Raw genomic sequence first — 21,690 nt, 5'->3', positions numbered from 1 at the left:
TGCTGAGAAGGACACTGCAGAAGATCTTCCCAGTTTACCAGACCTTTTCTCTTTCCCACTGAGGAATTTTGCCCTTTCCTTGCAGAGCTTTGCTGGCCCCAGGTTTTGCAGAGCAGTCACATGTTTTCCATCCAGCAAAAACCACCATTCCTGGAACACTGATGGACTTCAGCTTTGGGAAAACCACTCTTGAGTTTTCTGTGTAGTGTTTCATTGCTGTTTTTCTCAATGCTGGAAGTTTATTTGCCAAAATCAACAGTTTCATGTAGTTTCTGTCTGTTTGCTGCTTCTTAAAAGTGGTTTGGCCTCTTATCTTTTGCCTTTTCGCTGTTAAAATCTTCCTTTGCTAATCCCTGAGCAGGGCTCCAGCTGCTGTGACCTGACCATATAAACCTTGGAGAGTGGATGAAGTGTTTCCCTGTCACTTCTTTGAGAAGCTATTTTGGCTTCATGATCCATCTCCTTCCTTGTCTTGAATCTCGTGGCATTTTCTGTCATCATTCTTCGTTCTATGAAAAAATTCATCCGCTGCTTTTGTGAGGATATTTTGGAGGAGCTGATGCTGCTGCTTCAACTCCTTCACACATTCTCTAGGTGACCTCACCTGCCCTGACTTTAGGTTCACGTGCCTCTAAGCTGGCAGTGGCTGGTCCTGGCTGATAACATCCTGCAGGAAGATGTGTGACCTGTAAATCAAAGCCTTGTTGCACCTGATTTATTCTGCAGTTCAAATTGAAATTGATTCTGTGCTTGTCTTACAGCTTTTCACTGTCAGGTTTGTTAATGAATTAGGATTTTATTTGCTTCTTTGCTTTAATCCTCTACCTGTCCATGCAAATTATGATTCCTTGTAGCCTCCCTCAGTCCATACCAGTGGTCATTCTGCAGGTGCAGCTCTGATAGCAGGGTAAATATCACCAGTCTTTCACCATTTTGATTTTCATAATCAAGACTTCTATTTGATTGCTTTTCCTCACAGGGGCTGATTTTTTCCCAGCTGAAATCCCCTGTTGTTTAGAGGAAGTCATGCCTGGATTTTCATTACAGTCTGGAGACAACTACAGCCCTGACCCTTCCTCTCCTCCCCGCAGCTCTTTGCCGGTGTGGGATGTCAGATAAATTACAATCAGCTACCTGGATGCCTGTGTGTAAGCAATTCTCCTGACATGCAAATTACTGAAAATTACTGGTTGTGTAGACACTGTACTAAAACCAAATCAGCCACACAGCCTAAATATTTAAAACTGGTGCAGAGGGATTGTTGTTTCCAGCAGGACTTCACTGCTAGAAGGAAGTGAAGCCCTGGAGAAGCACAACAGCTGATGTTATATTTATTGGTTTATGGATCCTAGGGCTTATCATAGATCCTATAGGTTTATCTAGCTTCATTGGTATTTGCCTGCATGCTGGGATCATAGGAATTCTGCTTCTCCCTGTATATGTCCTGACCTTTGTTCTCCTGGATGGTGTCTCCAGTGCCTGGGCAGCCTGGGAGGTGTAGTTTGTCTCTTCAGTTCCATAGTCTGATAACAGAAACCTGGGAAATTCTCTGAAATCAAATACAACCTTTTTATGACTTCACAAGTTCTCAGGAAGGATTGCTGCCTGAAATAATCCAGTGGCATCCAGCCAGAAGCAAGTAGTACAAATCAAGTCTCCTTGCCTCAAATTAGAGGCATAGAATGAATAATAGAATGGGACATTAAAGTTCATCTTGTTCCACCCCTCCTGCCACAGGCAGGGACACCTCCCACTAGCCCAGGTTGCTCCAAGCCCCGTCCAACCTGGCCTTGGACAGTTGCAGGGATGGGGCAGCCACAACTTCTCTGGGCAACCTGTGCCAGGGCCTCACCCGAGGGAAGGATTTCTTCATAACATCTAATCTAGATCTCCCCATTATTCATTTAAAACCATTCCCCCTTGTTCTATTACTATCCACCCATGTAAAAAGTCACTCTTCCTCTTTATGGTGTGCAGAGAAGCTCCCAGTCCTGTAAAATGCCTTATAAAGCAGAAGCAGCAATGTGCTAAAATAGTTATGGAAAAGGGTGAAAGCTGAACGTTGCGTTGGGGTTGGCACTGAAACTTGATAACTTCTGTTTTTCTGTAAGGGTAAAGTTCCACCAATCCATTGTTGGATTTCCTGCATCCTGTAAATATCCACAGGGTAAAACAACATCACTGTCAGCCTCCCCCCTCAGACCACTGGATGAGAGACTTAGAGTGCTGAACCTCAGTGTTGGATGCTTTAGATAACAGCAGTGGGAAGTCTTTACCTGGTACCTCTGCTGTCCTTATTCTGCTGGTAATTTTCTTTCCCAGTGTTTTGGAAGTGCCCCCTTCCCCCATCCCTCCATGTGTGTTAAATCCTGCCATTCCAGTTGAAGCAGTGTGAGCAGCATCTGCTCTCCTCCCCCTTGGATCACATGCGCAGCCTCTATTTATAGCAGGAGTGAATTTTTGTTCTTATGCATCATTCCATCCAGCAGAAAGCAAAACAGAAGGAGAAACTGAAGCAGGAAAATGCTCCCTCAAGGCAGATTTTCAACAGAGAGAGGAGGAACAACCTCCTGCCCCTCACAATGCCCTCACATCCCACGGCCCTGATCCAGAACCCTCCACTGGCCACTGTGCAATGGCCAAGTACCTCTTGGAGGCCACCAAACCACAGTAATGAGCACATTCAAACTGAGCCAAGTGTATTTAGTTTTTAGAAGACTGGCATAAGTCATCTTTATTGAATATAATTTAGTTTTAACATATTGCTCTGTGCTTGAGTTATTATCTTCACTGTGCTTGGAGAAATAAATTACATTGAAGCCTTTATTTTTGACCTGTGACATCAATACATGCCATGGACAGATTCCAAAATCTTATCAGCTTTGGCATGGCTATTAAATTACTGTGGTGAACAAACCTCTTTAGAAATGAAAAATGCTTTTGGAGCTTTGACCTTTTACATTTCAATTCGTAAAGAGCCTGGTGCAAATGGGAAATGCTGATCAAAATCCAGTTACTTTAATCTTCCAGGGTGTCCTTTCTGCAGAAGAAAAGAACAAAATGTATCTTCTTGCTTTGTAGCCCTTCAGATCTTGACACCAAACTTTGCCTGGAACGATCAGATTTGGTGGCAGAAGCAGTGCTTTGAAGTACAGAACATGGTAAATTAACCAGTCACAGAATTTCCACAAAGAAATGTGCTCAAGATAAAGGTATTAATTAAAATTGGACAAAGGCACACAACTATTCTTCTCCACATGGTCTAGCTGGTGTTCCAAAAGTCTGTGTGAGGATCTGCAATATTTTGAGCTCTGCTCCTCTTCCCTGAGAATGCACTGAGGATTTGTCTGTCTGAAAGATGGGGAATTGCACCAAAACTGGTATTTTATGTATTCTTAACCCAAGTATTTCAGTATTCTTAAACCAGTACAACAAGATTTGGGTCGTTTTCTCACTTCTCCCACTGTCTTCACAAAACCCTTTTCCCTTTTCCAAAAATTCTGCCTCGTTCCTTGTGCAGCACATGGTTCTGTGATTCCTGGGAAGGTGGATGGGGAACGACACCGGGGTCAAAGGACAGAGTTTAGAGACCAGATTGCAGAGCTCTGTGTGTCTCTTGGCTGACTGAGCTGTAGGTCCAGGTCTCTGTAGCAAAATTAACCAGGTTACAGGACAACATTTTTACCTTCCTTTGCTCTTTCCAACCCCATGAAGCAAATGGTTTGTCTGCTTGTACTGCTGAGGGGAAGGACCAGGGTGTTCCCAAACCTCCCCAGGCAGCTGGGGACATCCCAGGCTCTGCAGCACCTTTACAGTGGGGCTGGAAATGAATTCCTTTCCCAACATCTCTCTGGCTAAGCTGCCTTTCAACATTATTTAATAGTGCTTTATGAATTTCTGACAACTTTTGGAGAGAGACCTTTTTTCTACTGCTGATGAGAACAAAAAGCTCAAGTTACACCAGAATTAATGAATACAGCTGGACAAAGAACCAGTTGTTCCTTATTAAGCTTTAATTAAACTGTAGCACAACGGAGAGGCAGAGGAGTTTCTGGATTGTTTGTGATGTTTCAAGAGAGTAATTCCACCCTAGGACATCCATCAGCAGGGCTCATTTATATTCCACTTTAATCCCATATTACCTTTTGAGAGCCAGTGAAAATCTTGACATTCCAGAGAAGGGACTAGCTGGTTTCTTTTGCAGAATTAGAAAACAGGGATGGGCACAACAGCCTGGGGCATAGAAAGGTCCCTACAGTTGGGAATGCAGAAGATAATTGAGTTTACTGATGCACCAAATGGGATTTACATTTCTAAATGAGTAATTATGGTCGATAAACTCAGCAAGAACAAGTTTGGAGGTAATTTTTTTTTTAATTTTTGCTTATTCTAGGTACATTTTGGACCTAAATGATGTACAGCAAGTGGTTAAGAGGTATGCAAGCCTGCTTTGTTACCAGACAGCTAAAATAAAGCACTGTGCTGCAGGAAAAGCCTAATGTATGTTAATTGAATGCCAATTGATTAAACATATTCATTGAGGTTTCACATCTAGGTCATAAGTAATCTATCTATTACATACTTGTTAAACCTCATTAAATAATTGCCTAGTGGTATTTAACATGCAATAAGTATCCCCTGAAATTCAGCTAAAATGTATTCCTGCATTTGCTTAGGAATTTGCTTAAGTGAATCCACTGAAGATTTAAATAAAAGGGATCTGCTGTACAGGAGTGAGAGATATCCCAGTAAGTCTGCTAAAAGACATATAGTGTCTACACAATTATCCATGTAATTCCATGCAGAGGGAAAGGATTAGTCCCCACCAAGCCATGCTCAGGAAGCTGGAATCTGCAGGACAGAAGCAGAACTGGAAAGGGAGAGACCCTGGAAGACTTTTCCAAGGTGTAACAACTTGGAGTTGCAAATTTTACTTTTATTTTCACGGGTGAAAAATGCTTGCTACAAATCTAAATGTTTCTCCTCAGGTACAAGGCTCATTCATGCCACTTGTTGCTGCTGAATTATTAGCCATGTCTTGCAGTTACAGACTCAGGAGCGGAGCAGCTCAAGTCACCTCACAAACATAAATTAAAGCCTCGTGGGGTCTGTGGGAGGCAGCCACTTTATATCATCCATTGCTCATCCAAGGCATGAGTAAACTCAGGCACTGAGTTTAAATTATTTGCCTGGGCTGTCTCAGGAAAATCAATGGAAAACATCAGCCAGAAAATTCAGATGTATCTACCTCTCACCTTCGGCTGTGCCAGGTAACTCCCAGCAAGGGCTTCAGCCTGGGTTTGGAGGCTGCTTTTGCTGCTCCAGAACAGACACTGCAGCACAACCTGGAAACTTTCCGCTCCTCTTATCCGAATGCACGTGGGCTCCTCTGAAGCCATAATTAATGAAGAACAGCAAACAGAAAAAAAAAAAATAAAAAAAAGTTTATCAGCCACATCTTAATTTTTGATGGATCACTGAGGCAACTTGGCACAAATGACCAGCCTGTGCAATCGTGGTGCTTTCTTTGCTGCTCAGCATGTTGGACCAGGCTCATGGCAGGAGGGTTTTATTCTTCACAGGGTCTTTCTGGAGAGCCCCTCTGAGCCCCAAGGCAAGGCTGAAGTGCCCCCTTGTCTCCAAAGTGCCCCCTTGCCTCCTCACTCCTCTGGGCTCTTCCCAGTCACCAGGGAGTCCTGGGGGCATCAAGCTGGAGATGACAACCCCACTTCCACTCTTCCCACCCCACACAGACCTGAGCTTGAAATCAAACCACTTCAATCATCCCATGGAGTAATTCAGACCAATTCCTGAAAGACCGGAGCGGCAGAAGTGTGACCATGATTAAGAACCCTAAATATCTAGGTGCCTTTTTTTTTTTTAATGTGGGACATTTGGTATTTAACAGACATGAGTTAGAAATGTTGCTGAAACCTGCTGATTTCCTCCCTCCAGCTTTATTTTATTGGTTTTTAAGCTTGTAGGGAATTTCTGGCCAAAATTATAGCAAGAAGATGAGAGCAAACACACGGGGGAGCACTTAGACTGTAACAGCCAGTAACCAAGCACTCAGCACGGCCAGCTGAGTGGACCTGCACGGTGCACCTGAAATGACCATTTCTGGCTTTTCCAAAATCCCGTTTGTCCCGAATAGTTCACCATTTCCCAGAAGCACCACGTGGAATTTTCCAAATTCCAGGATCACAGGGTGATCCGCTCTGTGTGCTAGGAAAGAGGAACACTCTCAGAAAGTCTCAACAACAAAGAAATGCTGAATTTTGAAGGTGTGTTTTTGAAGCTTTTTCCACTAATTTTTTTTTTTAATTTTACTCCCGACTTTACAGTTGGAAATTCATTTCAACAAGCTTTTACATTTATGTGAAGTTGCTTGTTTGCCTAATCTTTGACGAACAGCTCAGCAAACTTTCCTGTTTGGAAAGGTACCTCCTAAAATACAGTTTTGAGACTTAAAAGAGAGTATTTATTGTGTCCATCACACACTTGGCCCCCATAATAAATTCCCTGTATTTGCAGAGTTTTTGTCATGTTTGCACAGTAAACATTTGTGAAATCGATTTAATGGTTTAATTTCTCCAGTGCTTGCAAAGACAAGTACTTCAGAACATTGCTTAATACGCAGCCAAAACATAAAACCAACCGTTAAACAGTTTTATATAATTAAATTTCTACTTAATGGTGTTTATACTTCTGTTTTTAAGCTGGAAATGTGATATATGCCCACACTTCATACCAGGTGTGTTGTAATGTTATTAGCAGGCAATGATGCTGATACTTGGAGTTTCCTTCATTTTATTTGTGCATTATTAAAGAACCCTCTCCTCATTCTCACATAACAAATCCCAGAATTACCTTCACAGAGGTAAACACCACGATGCTGTGCCAGGAATAGCTGCTACCCTTTTGCATCAGCTCTGCCACAAAGCTCTTTGCCAGACCTGGGTGCAGCAGCTCTCCAGCCTCACCCACAGCTCAGCTCGTGTTTAATAAGATCCAGGGGAGAACAGAGGGGGAGAAAAAGGGGTTTTATGCTCATACCCACACCCAGGGTAAGCAAAGAGCACAGCAATTTGCATTCCTGTGTCACTTTGCTGGAACAAAGGAAGGATTCACAGCTGAGGCTGAGGAAGAGTGTGGGTGAAGGGAGAGGAAGGCAGGAGCTTTATTCCCTGTTAAAGTGAGGAGTTAATTGAAATTAGGAATACATTTCACTTATTTACACTGGTTATTTTTTAATGTTAATATGTGGCACACCAGAAATGAGATAAAGGACTTACACTGAGCAGCCTCAAATATCAGATATTGGCTTACACAGGTGATGAGTCCTGGGGTCCTTGGAATCATAGAATCATCAAATATTTTCGTGGGAAAAGCCCTCTAAGACCATTGAGTCCAACTGTTAACCCAGAACTGCCAAGTTCACACTAAACCGTGTCCTTAGGTGCCACATCTACACTTTTTTTGAACACTTCCTTGGCAGGCTCTCGTGTCTGCACAATCTTCTGAATCCTCATGGGTCTGTGTACATTAAAGTTTCCAAATGGAAAACAAATTATGTGTCCTTCTGTCACCGATGTTTATTTACAGTCAACAGGGCTAATGGGAAATAGGTTATTATTATGATGATTTAAAAATGGATTTTATGGGAAACTGGAAAGATCTGGTAGCGTTTGTATCACGTGGTTAGAGAAGAAGATATTTATATTGGAGTTGCCTTGAATGGGTTCAATGTACTCAACAAAAAAAGGTCCATATCATGATCTGTGCTATCCAAACATGAAAATAGAGCCAATTCTTTGGGGTTAGACCATAAGCCAATGGCAAACACAGAGCACAGTGTCAGGCTCATAGTGTGCCAGGTACATCATAGGTATGAATTTCTCATTAGGAAATACCTGGAAAGCAAAGAGAAACGATACCCACTTTAATCAAATAACTGAGCTAAAAATATGGTAGTTATAAAATGCTGCTTTAATGTTATCTCATGGACAGAGCTGCACTGTGCTGTAAAAAATATAATAATCGTTTCTCTCCAGTCTATTACACTTCTTTGTGTTCCTGCAGCAGAGCGGAGAAAGCAGGAGCTTTCAAAAATTTCCATCTGCAATGAGGTTTTAAATAGTCTCATACAAACATTTCTTGGGAGAATAACCAGCTGCATGGGCCTGGGTTCCATTATGAAGAGCATTACCAGAGTCAGACCAAGGGGAGTGGTGGGATGCTCCAGGAGCAGCCCTACTGTGGAGCTAAAATAAGGATTTAGATTGCTAAAAGCATCAGGAAAACTATAAATCACTTCAGGAGTACCTCTTAAAGAGCTGGGTGGAGTGTATTTCAGGGAACAGCTCAGCCCAAGTAAGCATGAGGTGAAGCAGAGTGAAAGGAAAAAGGAAACTATTTAAACTGCTCATCAGTGTTAAATTAAGTGTAGGTAGTCAGGAGAGGAACAAGGCATCTATTGCCAACAAGACATTTATTTAATGAGAAATAGTGTCCAGAAAAGCAAACAAAATGTTTGTTTGCATTAAGGAAAAGCTCCAGGAGAACACAGAATTATTACGTCTCTTTAATATGAAGTGACACCACACCACGGACACCCTGCTCAGCCTGGCTCTCAGTCTTCCAGGAGGAGAGAGCAGAAATAAAAAGGTCCAGGGAAGGCAGTGAAAATGATTAAGGGAAGAGGAACCTGCAGTGTGTGGAGAGATTAAAAGATTAGAACTATATATCTTAGACGTTAGAGGAATAAGGGGTGATGATAGATATAAAAAAATAGCAAAGAGATGATAGAGAGATATAAAAAAACAGCAAAGTTTTTAAAGAAGGTAAGTCAAGAACTCCTATTCCTGGAGCAGGAGGCACATAAAATGAAATTAAAAAGTAACTAGTTTTGACCTTTTATATATACTTGGCAGCAGGGTAGCAATGCTCAGCAGAAGAGTGGTATCTGTATAAATGGTGTCCACGTGAACATCAGGAATAGTAACCTGCAACAGGTTACTGAGCTCAGCCCAACCTCGAGTTCTTGAAGTCTGAATGATTATAAGGTGTCTTGGTTCATTAATGGATTTACTGCCTCTGCTCCTGAAGCAGCAGGAAGAATGACTTTCAGAGAAAAATACAGTTTTATGTATCTCTGCACCGAGATAGAGATAGGGGGGGGTTATTTTTTCCCCTCTTTATTTCTTTGGAATTAATGAAGTAGAAACTTCTCTGTGTGAAATCTACAGCAACAGGAATTATCCTCAGTGCGTGTGTCAGGAGATATCGGAGATAAGTTCAAGGCAGACACCACACTTTTGCCAGGAGACTGTTGTGTTAAAAGATGATGAAGAACAGCTTTCTAAAGGACTCCCAGACCTGGCCAGAGCAAAATCAACTGGTCCCTGAGCACCAGCTCACCCAGTGCTGGGAGACGTGAGCTGTTGTCACACCAGGTACCACAGCCCAGCCCCGAGGAGGGGAGTCAGGAGAAGTCTGGGCTTCACAGCACAGGGCAAGAAATCCTGTGCCCAGCCTCATCACCAGGGACCTGGGCACCTCCTCGGACTCTTTTTCATGTCAAAAGAGAGGTGGGAGACTGACAGGAGGCACTGCCATGAGCTCAGAGCTGAGATGTAAAGCTGGTCCTACCCTTTGGTGTGTATTAAAGTACATTTTACTGCACCAACTGCCCTCTGGGCTGGGCATTTCCAGGGAATTGTTACACTTCTCCAATAGTTACTCACTTGGCCTTTGGCCTCCTGCCTTCTAACTCTGTTTGACAAGTCCTATAATCACTACTTGGAGAGTTTTATGGCTTAATTGTGCTATCAGCTTTGTGATTTCACATGCCATCAGTCCCTCCCCACCAGCGCCCCCATATACCCCCAAAAACCTTCCCCTTTCAATCACACCTCCCTGCAAATTTCCACATAGCAAGGAACTGCCAAATCTGTGCTTTCATCAATAACTTGCAAAATTTTCTAATGTACAAAATCCTTGCCCATTTTCTCTGCCTCTCCCACTCCTCCTTCTGAGGAGCCTTCCGAGCCCTTTGATTTCAGGCTGTGATAATACACATAGTCACATTTACCAGTGCTGGCGTAAAGCAGCCAAATCACCTCAATCCTTTTTACTGCACCTCCTAAAAACAAATTAAGACTCCACCAGACAAGCTGTTGGCTCGTGTGAACATCTGCCCCGTGCTTTGTGGGCTGCTTGCAGAGCACTCCAACCCCCTGAACCGTGTCCTCCCACGGATTGATGGCCCAGCCCTTCCCACCCAGTGCACCTTTGCTCAAGCCATGAAACGTTCCAGCACACTTTAAGACCAGCTTTACTGCTGGTGTGTCACTGGAGGAGGATGAGGAGAGCAAGGCTATGCCATTTGGGAGATTGGTTTTGGGGAAAAGCTCTCAGCCACCAGCTACTTTACCCCGTGGTCCTTCCTTTAGGGGAAGTGTGAGGTTCTGCAGCGGTTCCTGAAGGTAAAAAAAAAACCACAGGGAAAAATAATTTTAAGCCAACGTGGTTGGTGTGGTCACCAATGCAAGGGTGCACTGATTTATGACAGCCTCCCAAAGCTGCCCACAGACTGTTTGACAGCCCAGACAGACACAGATTCTTAATAGTGTTCAGTGCAGCCCTGTCCCCTTCCACCTCCAACATCTCCCCTGCACCAGGACCAGAGCTCAACATAAATCTGCCGTGCCTGTGCCAGGGGAATTGTCTCCCTGCCTGCTGCAGCTTGTAAGGGCTGTTTCAGGAGATAGAATTAGTACGTTGATGCTCAGTATTGATCCCTGTTTGATTTATATTCCCTTGATCTGATTTTCTGCTTGGCGTCATGAGTATAAATCAAAAGTAATGCCCACAAGAGTCAGAAGTTATGCTGGGTTTAAAATTGTGTAAGTGAGATTGAGGTTCTTAACTCCAGGATTTTCTGGTGAAAAGGGAGAGCAGATTTTAAAGAGTTCAGCTGCCTGACTCAGGGGAGTACAAAATAGCCAGACATTGTAGGATGCAGCTTTCAGCCTTTGCCTTAAATTATTTCCTGAACCTGGATTTCAGGCGAATGAATTCCTGGATTCTCTCTCCTAGAGGGAGTCTTGAAACATCCTTGTCTGCAGTAGACATCAATCCTCCCTTTTGGACCTCCATGTGGGGGCTGAATTAAATTTTCCTTGTGGGACAGTTAGGAGGGACAAGAGAAGCACTTTTTACAGTGTGATTTCCAGTGCACAACCATTCTGTGTTGAGTCACTTGGACAAAAGCCCACAAAGGCACCAAAACTCTGCAAGTAGTTTTCATTTCCAAGACAGTCTTTGATGGCCATTCATGGTCCTGTTCAAGGGATTGATATGGCCTGGAGATTCTCTTTACAAAATTTGGTGCATGTTTCTAAGACCTCTTTTCCTTTTCTCCTAAAATATCCATTAATTTATCCCAAAACTCTCTCATGCACTGAAGAGCTGTGGAATAATGGAAAAGGGAGGAAGAAGATCTGCAAGCACTGTAATTCTTCATCATGGTAGATGCACCAAGGGTTGAGAGAGGTCTGGGGGGGATCAGGCTCCATTCTTAGAAGAGTAAAAGTCCACTCCAGGTAACAGAACTGGTGTGAAAAATTTATAAAGGAGAAAGCTTCCAGGGGGTCCCCTGGCAGCAACCCGGAGGTTGTGATGTGACTGATGGAAACTGTAAGTGTTTCTGAGCAAAGGCCATGGACCATGAAAGGCTTTGTAGGGGAAATGGACCCTCTTAATTAAGTTCTGTGGTTTTTTGCATTGCTGGGGGGGAGAACTGCTGGACTGTCAGGAGAAGACATACAACCTGCTCCTCTTTATTCCTTCTTTGTGCCCAGGTATGCTTCAGCACCTCCCTGTCAGCACTCTCTGCCAAGGCAGACTGAAATTTTAGTGAAAGCATTGAAAGATTTTTGAAATTTTATTTATTTTTAAATCAAACATTTAAAAAGCAGGTACCTGTGGGTGTAGAGCCAATTATTCATACAGTATTAGTATTACCATAACTTGTTTAAATTTAATTTAAATATAAATGATCTGCATTTACAACACTTGCTTGGGGAATAATTTCAGCCTTCTTTTAGTCCTTTACCTTTAAATTATTGACTGTCTGCTCAGCCCTCAAGTAAAGGAATAAGGCTATTAAAGAAGTGCATTTGCATGCCAGTGGTCTGAGACCACATCAAACCCAGCTCATTAGATTATTTTGAAGTTTTGTCTGATTCTATATTTGTTACACCACGCTTTGAGGGAGCCCTGGGCTCCAGCATGCCCCAGGGGAAGGCTCTCCACACTCCAAGACCAGCTTGGGGTCAGGTGGCAGCACGTGCAGGAGATCTTTGCAATATAATACGCCAAAGAATCATCTCCTGGCCCTGGGGAAGGATGAGGGAATCAATGTGGGCAAAGAGGTGCCTTTTCAATTCCTTGTCAACACATTGTCAGCTCTTCCTTGTGCTCAGTGTTTTCTGTTAATGACAAAGGGGAAGGGAGCTGGTGAGAGATTGGTTTCTCAGGTTTAAGCCTTGCAAACATTCTGTGAGTGAGGTACGTCACAGGAACGGGACCCTTCATTTCCAGGACGCCTCATTTCTCAGGGTAAATAATCAGCACCTTTGGTGAAATTCCAAAGAGGTCTCAGATTAGTTATAGTCTCAGCTGGCAAACCAATTACTCTAAAGTTTGAATGCTCTTTCACATGGTGACACGTGCTAAATTGGGTTCAGAGAGCTCTGGGTGGACAAAGAGCCTCGTGGTTTTATTATTCTATATCGGAGCGTTCGTGTGTGTGTGTTCAAACAAAGAGGGGAGGATAGAAAGAAAAAAACATTTCCCTCCAAATGCCCTCCTCCACTTCCAAGTGGCATCAGACAGCACAGAAAGAGATGCAGGGACAAGAAGAGATTTGAGATGAGTTTTGCTCGTCGCTGCAGGATACAGGCTGAAAATCCAAACGGCTCCCTTTGATTAATGTATGCCCAAGGTCACCCGTGACTGTAACAGTCAATAGCAATCAGATTAGTGTAATGTATTATTCAGTGTTTATGATGGTGAATTTGTATAGTGCCCGTGAGGAAGCTTTGATCCCCTTGAAATGTTTCCTGAATGCCCTTTGGGATTGCCACGGAGCCCAGGCAGCTGTGCAGCATCCCCAGCTCACGTTCCTCCTGTCAGCAATGCATAATTACCCACCTCTGCTGCTCCTGCCTGGACACACACTTGGATTTAATTGTTCTGCAATTGGTTACCAGGCTGGCTTTTTTTTTTTTTTGCCCCCAGGTGTTGTAATGTGGAAAATAATAAAAAGTAATAGTTTTAATTGGAGGTCCTAAGTGCTTTACAAATACTGCTTCATTAGGCTTTGCTATAAATCGGTGATAGCTTTATCTATATGCAGGCTTGGCCCAGGGATGAGCATGCAGTGCTCTGTAGGATGCAGGACATATCACACTCTGTGTGATAGACAGATAATAGTGCATAATTTATACTTTATTTTACAATCTTGCTCTATAGAGCTTTAAAGTCATTTCCAGCTCCTTTCATAGTTTGAAAGGATTTTTCCAAACAATCTACAAATAATTTCTTGGTTGTTTTGTTTTGTTTTTTTTTTTTTTCTCAGTTCTTTGCAGAAAGAGCAAGGGACTAAGGAGCATTTATTCACAGATAGGACAATTATTTGAAAATGAACAATACTACACAACAGAGAGCTTTTAGGCATGGTTCTGTACTGGAACTTTTAAATTTGGAAAAAAAATATCTTCTAAATGAGCATTTTGTTGGGGAGTGGGATGTAAGGTTCCTTCTGTGTTTAGTTTCATTGCACACAGCTACATGACTGAACCACATTCAGGTTAATGATTCCCAGTGGATAAGGGGCCCTGTACAAATCCCAGGGGACGGGAGGGATGTAAAAGGGAGAGTGGGTGTTATTTCTTACTGAAAGGAACCTGCTGGGTGAGTTGCTTTATTAAATTTGGTGATGCAGACACGTCAAACTCTCCAAGTATTTGGTCACTTTGTACTACAGTAAATAATTTTATACAGTGACTCACAAACCCTTACAGAAAACTATGTCACCCTAATTCCTTGAAGGTAAGTCATCCCTCATGGATTGAGCAGTATCTGGAAAGCTTTAGCTGTCCTCAGGGACTTCTATTCTGTCCAATCTGGCTCAGAATCACCATTAATGACCTGGAAAAGCAGGTAAAAATCACATTAATTAAATTCCCAGCTGATACCTTAACTGGAAGGCACAGCAAACAACAATGGGAAAACCATTCTGGAAAAAATATATATGGACCATGAGAGAGAAGAAATGAAGCAAGATACCAAGAGATGGAACCAAAGGATGGATGGGTTGGGAGGTGGTATTGATTGGTGTTGGTAGGTGGGACACATCCAGCAGGGAGAGGCAACATGGAAAGACAGAAATATCTGATATTTTAGAATATATTTATGGCAATGCAGCAGGGCTGCAAGTAAATAGATCTGAAAGAGTAGAGTCATAGGAGGGAGAAAGGATGTGAATATTGGCCATAAACCAGCAGCTGAGCACATGCAGAAAATTGCATTCAGTTATGACCACTTCAACACCAGGGAGAAGCTCACAAATGCAAAGCAATTAAGAAGGAGTGGCAGAGAGTTATCTGATAAATAAAAGCTGTATTATGGCAGTTTTGCTGAGCTAAAATTTGAATGGAGGAGGGAGAACTACAGTGAGAGCATCAACAAGTATTTAAGATGTAGATAGAAGCATTAACATGTAGATAGAAAAAGAGGCAGGGATTCCTGGTGGCAGCAGGAAAGTGCTCACCAGGGAGGATGGGAAAATATTGGCTGAACATCAGCATCAGTTTCCTATTATCCGAGCAATTAGTCCTGTGGAATGAGCTCTCAGGAAAAGTGCTGAGTGGTTTTAAACTGGTGCAGGCTGAGAACTGGGAAACAAACCACACAGCAGAAAACATCTCCTTCCACTGGCACGGGGATCCAAAAAATCCTTCTTTTCTGGAAGTTTTGTTTATAGCTCTTGACGGTTAAGTCATCCTGACATTCAATATTGTGACTGTTAGGAGAACTTTCTGTTTACCACTTCTATTTTTACACACAGGAGGCCAGCAGTTAATAAGGAAAAAGCCTCCCAGAGTGGATGAAGGACCTCTCTTATTCATCCCTTTTAAAAAGTGTGAGCAGAAGATGACTCCACCAACTTTCATCAAACTCTTTGAAGCTCTGAGTTGGGGGCAAACTTTCTGCAGCTCTCTGCTGTCCCTCTGCCCTCCTGTGTGGCTCAGGCACCCTTGTTTCTTGTGGAAAGCTGTAGGACAGAGCAAGACATATTTCCCCCGACTTTTGTTAGCCTTTGGTTGAAATGACATAAAAGTGGCACCTACTTTCTATGCAGGGCAAAACTATGGCCTAAGATATTCCTTTGTGAACAGGGAGAAACCAGGCAAGTGGAGCCTTTGGGTTTCTCTCGCTCCCTTTTTTTGTTCCTTCCCAGGAATTCTGAAAAACTGAGCACTTAAAGCAAACCCTGTGTGCCATTTGTGCAGGAGGAGACATGGGGACTTCAAACAGTGATATATTTGTGTGGAAAGAGTCAGCTATGAATGAATGCAACACCCACTTCCACAGCTGCAGGAGAGAAAAGGGTGGTTAGACATAGGAATGGCTTTCCTATAGTCTGGGACAGAACAGAGGCAGATAATAAGCTCCTGAAGCTCATGCAAATTTGCTTCTTTTTGAATTTATGCTCCTTTGAAGCCAGCCCAGCTCTAAGCAGTGGGTTGGACCAGATAACCTCTAAAGGCTCTTCCAACCTGAATTATTCTGCTCCTGTGATCGTAATTCTGCACTTTCATTTTGCAAAGACAAATGTGGTTGCCCAAGGAAGATCAGGACTGCTCCCAAACCATGTCCTGCTGACTGTCTTGTACTGAGGGAAAGGACCAAGCTGCTCCTGGGACTTAGAGACATTTTAAGGAAACTCATTGTGTTCTGGATAAACCCACAGCATTTGGCTCTTGTCAGTGCAAACGGTTGGGGTTGGATCATAAGGAGTATTTGGCCTTCCAGAACTGCACCAAACTATGAGTTTTACACGTGTTGTTCACGAGAGCATTAAAAAATGAGTGCTAAGGTCTGCCCTGCTGATGCAAGGACCAGACTTCCCAGCGGGAATCCTGACCCAACATGTGGATGCTGAACCACAGCCCGGTGCCTTCAACCACCCACAGACCACAGAACACATGGAACCACCTTGCAGAGGGGAGGGTGTACCCTCAGCCTCTGCCCTTCCTCTCCTTCCCCACCATCCTCCACCCCCTCTGCCATTCTGTGCCACGTTCTGTCGTCACCCAGGGCTGCTCCCTCCCCCCCTGGAGTGGGCACACAGCCCCGGGGGCCTCAGGCTGGTGCTGGACTCAGTGTCAGTGGGCAGGCAGCAGGTAGAAGTGCTCCTGCAATCATATTATTGCTTACACAATGATTGTACTGCACTGCAGGATAAAAAGGTTCTTTCATATACAGTGCAGGAGCCAACCTCAATCCCTATTGTACCTTCTCGCTCACTTTATTAAGTTTACTTCATATCTGCTCTGCCTCTGTACCTCTGTGCCCTCTGCTGTGTGTACCAAATCTTATTGACATTTTAATATTAAATTATTATGACAAGAAGATATTCCACTTGCTAAGTAATTTGTTTTATTCGGAGGAAAATTGGAAGCTGCAGAAAAACCATTATGAAAGATTAAGACAATGGAGTGGTACTGACTGATACAATATAAATTATTATTTTGTCGCAGCACACCCAAAACCTCCACTAAAATTTTAAGCAATAAAGCCAACAAGTTAGAAAATTAAATTTGGGGGATGAAAAGAATATTATGCACACACAAAAAAAAAAAAATCAGACAGACATTACAGAAAAACACATCCCAGAGAAATCTGCAGGATCCAAAGGGGAATCAGTAGATGAGCCCCTGGCCCCAACTGGGCTTGTTCAGGGTGGGTTTGATGACATTGTCATTGGCTTTGGGACACCATTAATTGTCATAAAAACTCATAAATAAGGATAAAGAATTTCTTTGAGTGATTGTTGAGAGTTGTTTCCTTATTCTGCCATCTCACCTTCTCCTTCTGAAGTCCTGAGCATCAGCCCTCGTGGAGGAAGAGCAGTTCCTGTCCCTTACTTCCCTCTGCTTTCCATCTCCAAAAGTTCCTGGGATGCTCTGAGGGCTAAAATAGGCTTCTGCATCCTGCCGTGGGACAATGGAATCTCAAAACTGAAAAGGAAGTGACTTCAAAACTGGCCTGTCTGGGGAGTGCAGCACGTGCCTTTGCTGTTCCTGTGGTCGGTCCTCAGCCAGGGAAGCAGCTGGCAGAGGTGATGCTCTGGCTGTAAGTAAAGCTCCTGATTTTTGGAAATGCCTTCTTGCTTCTAGGGCAGACCCTGGGGAAAAAAGGAAATGATTTCCTACCTGGGAAACAAGGAGCCAGTGAACATGGCTGTTAAAGAGAGGATCATTTTACTTGCAGCCTGTGGTCCTGGAGGGCCACAGCCAACATTGCAACTGGGATGTCACTGAAGATGTGCCACCTCTTGGGTAAAGAGCAATTAGCCAAAATATTGCTCCCAACAGGTAATTAACCTAGGAAGCAGTAGAACCATAATTTATACTAATATAACTCATTCTTTGGCATCACATTTTCGAGAGTGAGGTTGCTGTTGGCTTTCTGGACAGCAACAGGCATCAGTGTCACTCCTGATGTCAGAGCACTGTGGGTGCTCAGCTCCCTTTGTTCCAACAACCTCCATAACACAAAGAAGGAGCAGCTATTGAACACCACTGCATTAAAACCCTGTGCACTGCAGATGCACTCAGGAATGACATGCCAGGATTCTTCCCATCTGTCTGTCGTCTGAGTTGGATAAAACTAGAAAATGCCTCTGACCTTGCACAGAAGGCAAGGATCCACATCTTCCTGGTCTAACTCTGGTCAAGGAAGCTTAAATGCTGCAAGTTTTAAGTGGAGGAAGCTGGGGAGAGACAAGCAATCCAGTCAGGCTTGTACTGGAAATCAGAATAAGCTGCAAAGCTCATCCCTGTGTGGATATCACTGTCCCACACAGGCTTGGGATGTTCACCTCCAGAGAAACCGGTGGGTTACCTGCACATAGCTGCTCAAATAATATCCTATAAAAGCCTTCCCAGAAGGCACAAGTTAAGGCACATGCATTTTTGTGAACCTAATAGCTCATGGGGAGCTCAAAATACCCATATGGATGCAGTCTGTTCAAGGAGGGTGGGTTGATGCAGGTGCCATGACCTGACTCTTGGCTGCAGGGGTTTATTTTTTGAGGTGATTGCTGCAGGTATGTGACTACAGGTCAGGGTCTAAGCAGCTTTATCCTCTCCTAGCTGGAATTGTTCATAATCTCACTCTAGATTAGAAATGAGCCCTCAGGGCTAACAATCACTATCTATGAGGTTTGTTTATTCAAAACTTCTGGAAACACTCCTACTGCAATCTGGGGCTCTTCAGACTTTTTGGGAGCCTGGAATGTCACATTTCAGGGGTGAATAAGGACTTTACTTTTTGGGAAGGGAAGAGTAACTGCTGTTAAGTAATCAAGTGTTTAGCCAGGAAACAGGAGCTGCTGCCAAACTGGGGTTGTGACCAGTGCCTTGTCCTTCCCTGGGAGGGTGGGGAGGCCCTGGCACAGGTTGCCCAGAGAAGCTGTGGCTGCCCCATCCCTGGAAGTGTCCAAGGCCAGGTTGGACGGGGCTTGGAGCAACCTGGGCCAGTGGAAGGTGTCCCTGCCCTTGGCAGGGGATAGAACAAGATGATTTTCAAGGTCCCTTTCAAAACATTCTATGATTTTATCATTCTTTAGGCAGCTCTTCACACTTTGTGGTGCAAGATTTTAACTTGAATTATGCTGAGAGCCCAAAAGGAGGCTGTAGAAGGGGGGCTCTCAATCCCTGGAGTGATCCCATACCTGAGAGCAGTAGTTGGTGTTGCCTTCCTCTAGGGAAGAACTAGCCAGCATCTGGAGTTCTGCCTTTGAAGAACACTGTTGCACCAGGGGTAACGTGACATTTCCACAATGAGTCAATTTATCATTTTGTCCTTCTTTTCTCTGGTCAGCCTTGAGTGTTCTCCCTCCCTTCACTGTTAAAAGCAGAAGGAGAAAAGGCATTAATTTGTGATTTGTTGGGAAATATAAATTACAGCAGCTGTAAAGCAGGGGAATAATCTGGTCCATGGGCACTTGCCTTTGCCTGTTGTGTGTGATCCCACATACTGAGCATGTGAAGATTTGACTGACATTAAAAAAATATTCATTAACCAACAGGAAAGTTGCTATATTTCTTGAAGATCTTTACAAAATTCCTATTATAAGGACATCTCTGCATTCTCCTGTACTAGACGGGGAGTCCCAAGACACTTAACAGATGGAATTAGATCACAGTCTCTTTTTAATCTTGGGATGGTGACCTCAATTGCAAAGGTATTGCTTCTCATCTTGTCCTACCACTGATCTGGCTCCTCCCAGCACTTCACACTTGGTGCTCAACGGTACTGAATTCAAGTTGAATAGAAAACAGACAATGAAAAGCCTTAGCTCGTTTTTTAAGGCTCACAGGAACACCCTCACTGCCTATAGGAGACAGCCAGGGAATTCTGGAGTCACTGTGTTCATAAAGCATTGTTATCATATTCAATTCTAACTTTTGTGGGTCTATGACGATCAAGTTTTTAAGATGAAAGATTGGCCTGTAGAATTTACATTATAGAACAGACATTAAATATTAATCTGTGGGTACCAGAGAGATTTCAGATTAAAATTTATGATCCAGAAGCATAATCCCCCCCTTCACATAAAAGCACCGATTGCCTGGGTAAATGCGACCGTGTTTGAGCAGAGAAAACAACCCAGGTGGAGAGGCAACAGCTTCACGTGAAAACAGGGATTTTTAGGGAAGTACCAGAGCGAGTGTGGCCATGGCATGGCCACGGGAGGGCAGCAAGGAAACGTCATCATCATCATCATCTCCTGTTTGGCTCCTCACCGGGACCCCGGGCTCTCCAAACCCCCCGGTTCAGGGCTGTGACTGTCCCTGTGTGGGGACAGCAGGCTGGGGAGCAGGGAGGGACTCAGCGGAGCTGCCTCTGCTCTTTAGGTGCTCTGAGACGTTTAAAGAAGCAAAAAGGGCTGTATAAGTAGACGATTTCTTGGCTGAGTTTGCAAAGCGGAGCGGAATAATCATCTGGGGTGAAACTGTAATTAAAGGTGTGCTGATGTTCCCTGCGAAAGAGAGTAGAGGAAAAAAAAAAACCCACCACTTCTGGCTGAAAGATTAATTTAAGTGCCAAGTTTCCCTTCATATTTGGAAATAAAATTGAAATTAGTCTGGAGATTAAATGTCACTTTGAGTTCGTGTTAAAAAAGCGCTAAACTTGCCACTGCTGATGTCTAACCAAGCCTGTATTTTCAGACTGGTTTGCCTTGCTTTTGGTTTATTTTTATTATGGCCATTTTTCCAAGGTAAAACCCAAATTCACGGAATGTTTCAAGGCATCTGTAAACTTTCCATGTGTGAGGAGCCCGGCAGCTCCTGTAAGCACCAACCACCAGCCCAGCCCTTGCTGGGATCTCTCTCCAAGCCTTGCCCATGGCATGACTGTCCCCTGTCCCACGGGCTGTGTGTCCCCTCCTGTGGCAGATAACCCTATGGAAACCCTATTTCCATATCCTGGGCAGTGTCAAACAGACTCTTCCAGTCAACAGCGTTAAGGAGAAACGAAACAGGATAAAAGGTTTCAAGAAGTGACGTGCTCTGGGCAGGCAGCAATTAGGCACGAGGGCTGAGTGAGGAGCAGATGTTCGATAGGGCTCCAGTGTAACTGAAACCATGGGCTATATTAATATTTTTTTTTCATTTTATATCGATCTCAAAAGCTTCCACCCAGCAAAAGAAAGAAAAAAAATTGACACTGCAGACCGAACAATACACTGAGCCTTATCTTAATTGAACATTAGGAGATGTTCCTGTGGCCAGCTCGGGGTTTTTGCTAGTTCAGCATTCAGGAGGGTATCTTCCAATTACTGCCATTAGCACTGTACTTAAGGGAAACGTTTTATCCTTTTCCAGGGAGCCCGAGCACCTGGAGGTGTCACTGTGGATGAGCCAGGGTGCAGACCTGCAATTTGTTACCTCCTCTCTTCTAAGAGCCGTTGTACCTGCTTTTAACCTCCTGTAAATGCAATGTAGCTCACCTTTTTTTTTTATTTAATTGTTGAGGATGATGTCTGAAATCACTTCAGAGAAAAACACGAGATTAGAAATTCTTCCCTGTGAGGGTGGGGAGGCCCTGGCACAGGTTGCCCAGAGAAGCTGTGGCTGCCCCATCCCTGGAAGTGTCCAAGGCCAGGTTGGACGGGGCTTGGAGCAACCTGGGCTAGTGGAAGGTGTCCCTGCCCATGGCAGAGGGAGGGACAAGATGAGCTTTAGGGTCCCTTCCAACCCAAATATTCTGTGATTCTATGTGTGCAGGTAGACTCTTAAGTTATTACAGAGAAGACAGTAAAGGGTAAATTCACATCCTGGGGTAAATTCACATCCCACTGTAAACTGGAATAACTTCCCACCCCTA

This window comes from Neopelma chrysocephalum, unplaced genomic scaffold, assembly GCF_003984885.1.
Source record: "Neopelma chrysocephalum unplaced genomic scaffold, ASM398488v2 Primary Assembly neopelma1_94, whole genome shotgun sequence".
In the NCBI taxonomy this organism is placed as follows: Eukaryota; Metazoa; Chordata; class Aves; order Passeriformes; family Pipridae; genus Neopelma; species Neopelma chrysocephalum.
This window is presented reverse-complemented; position numbering follows the sequence as displayed.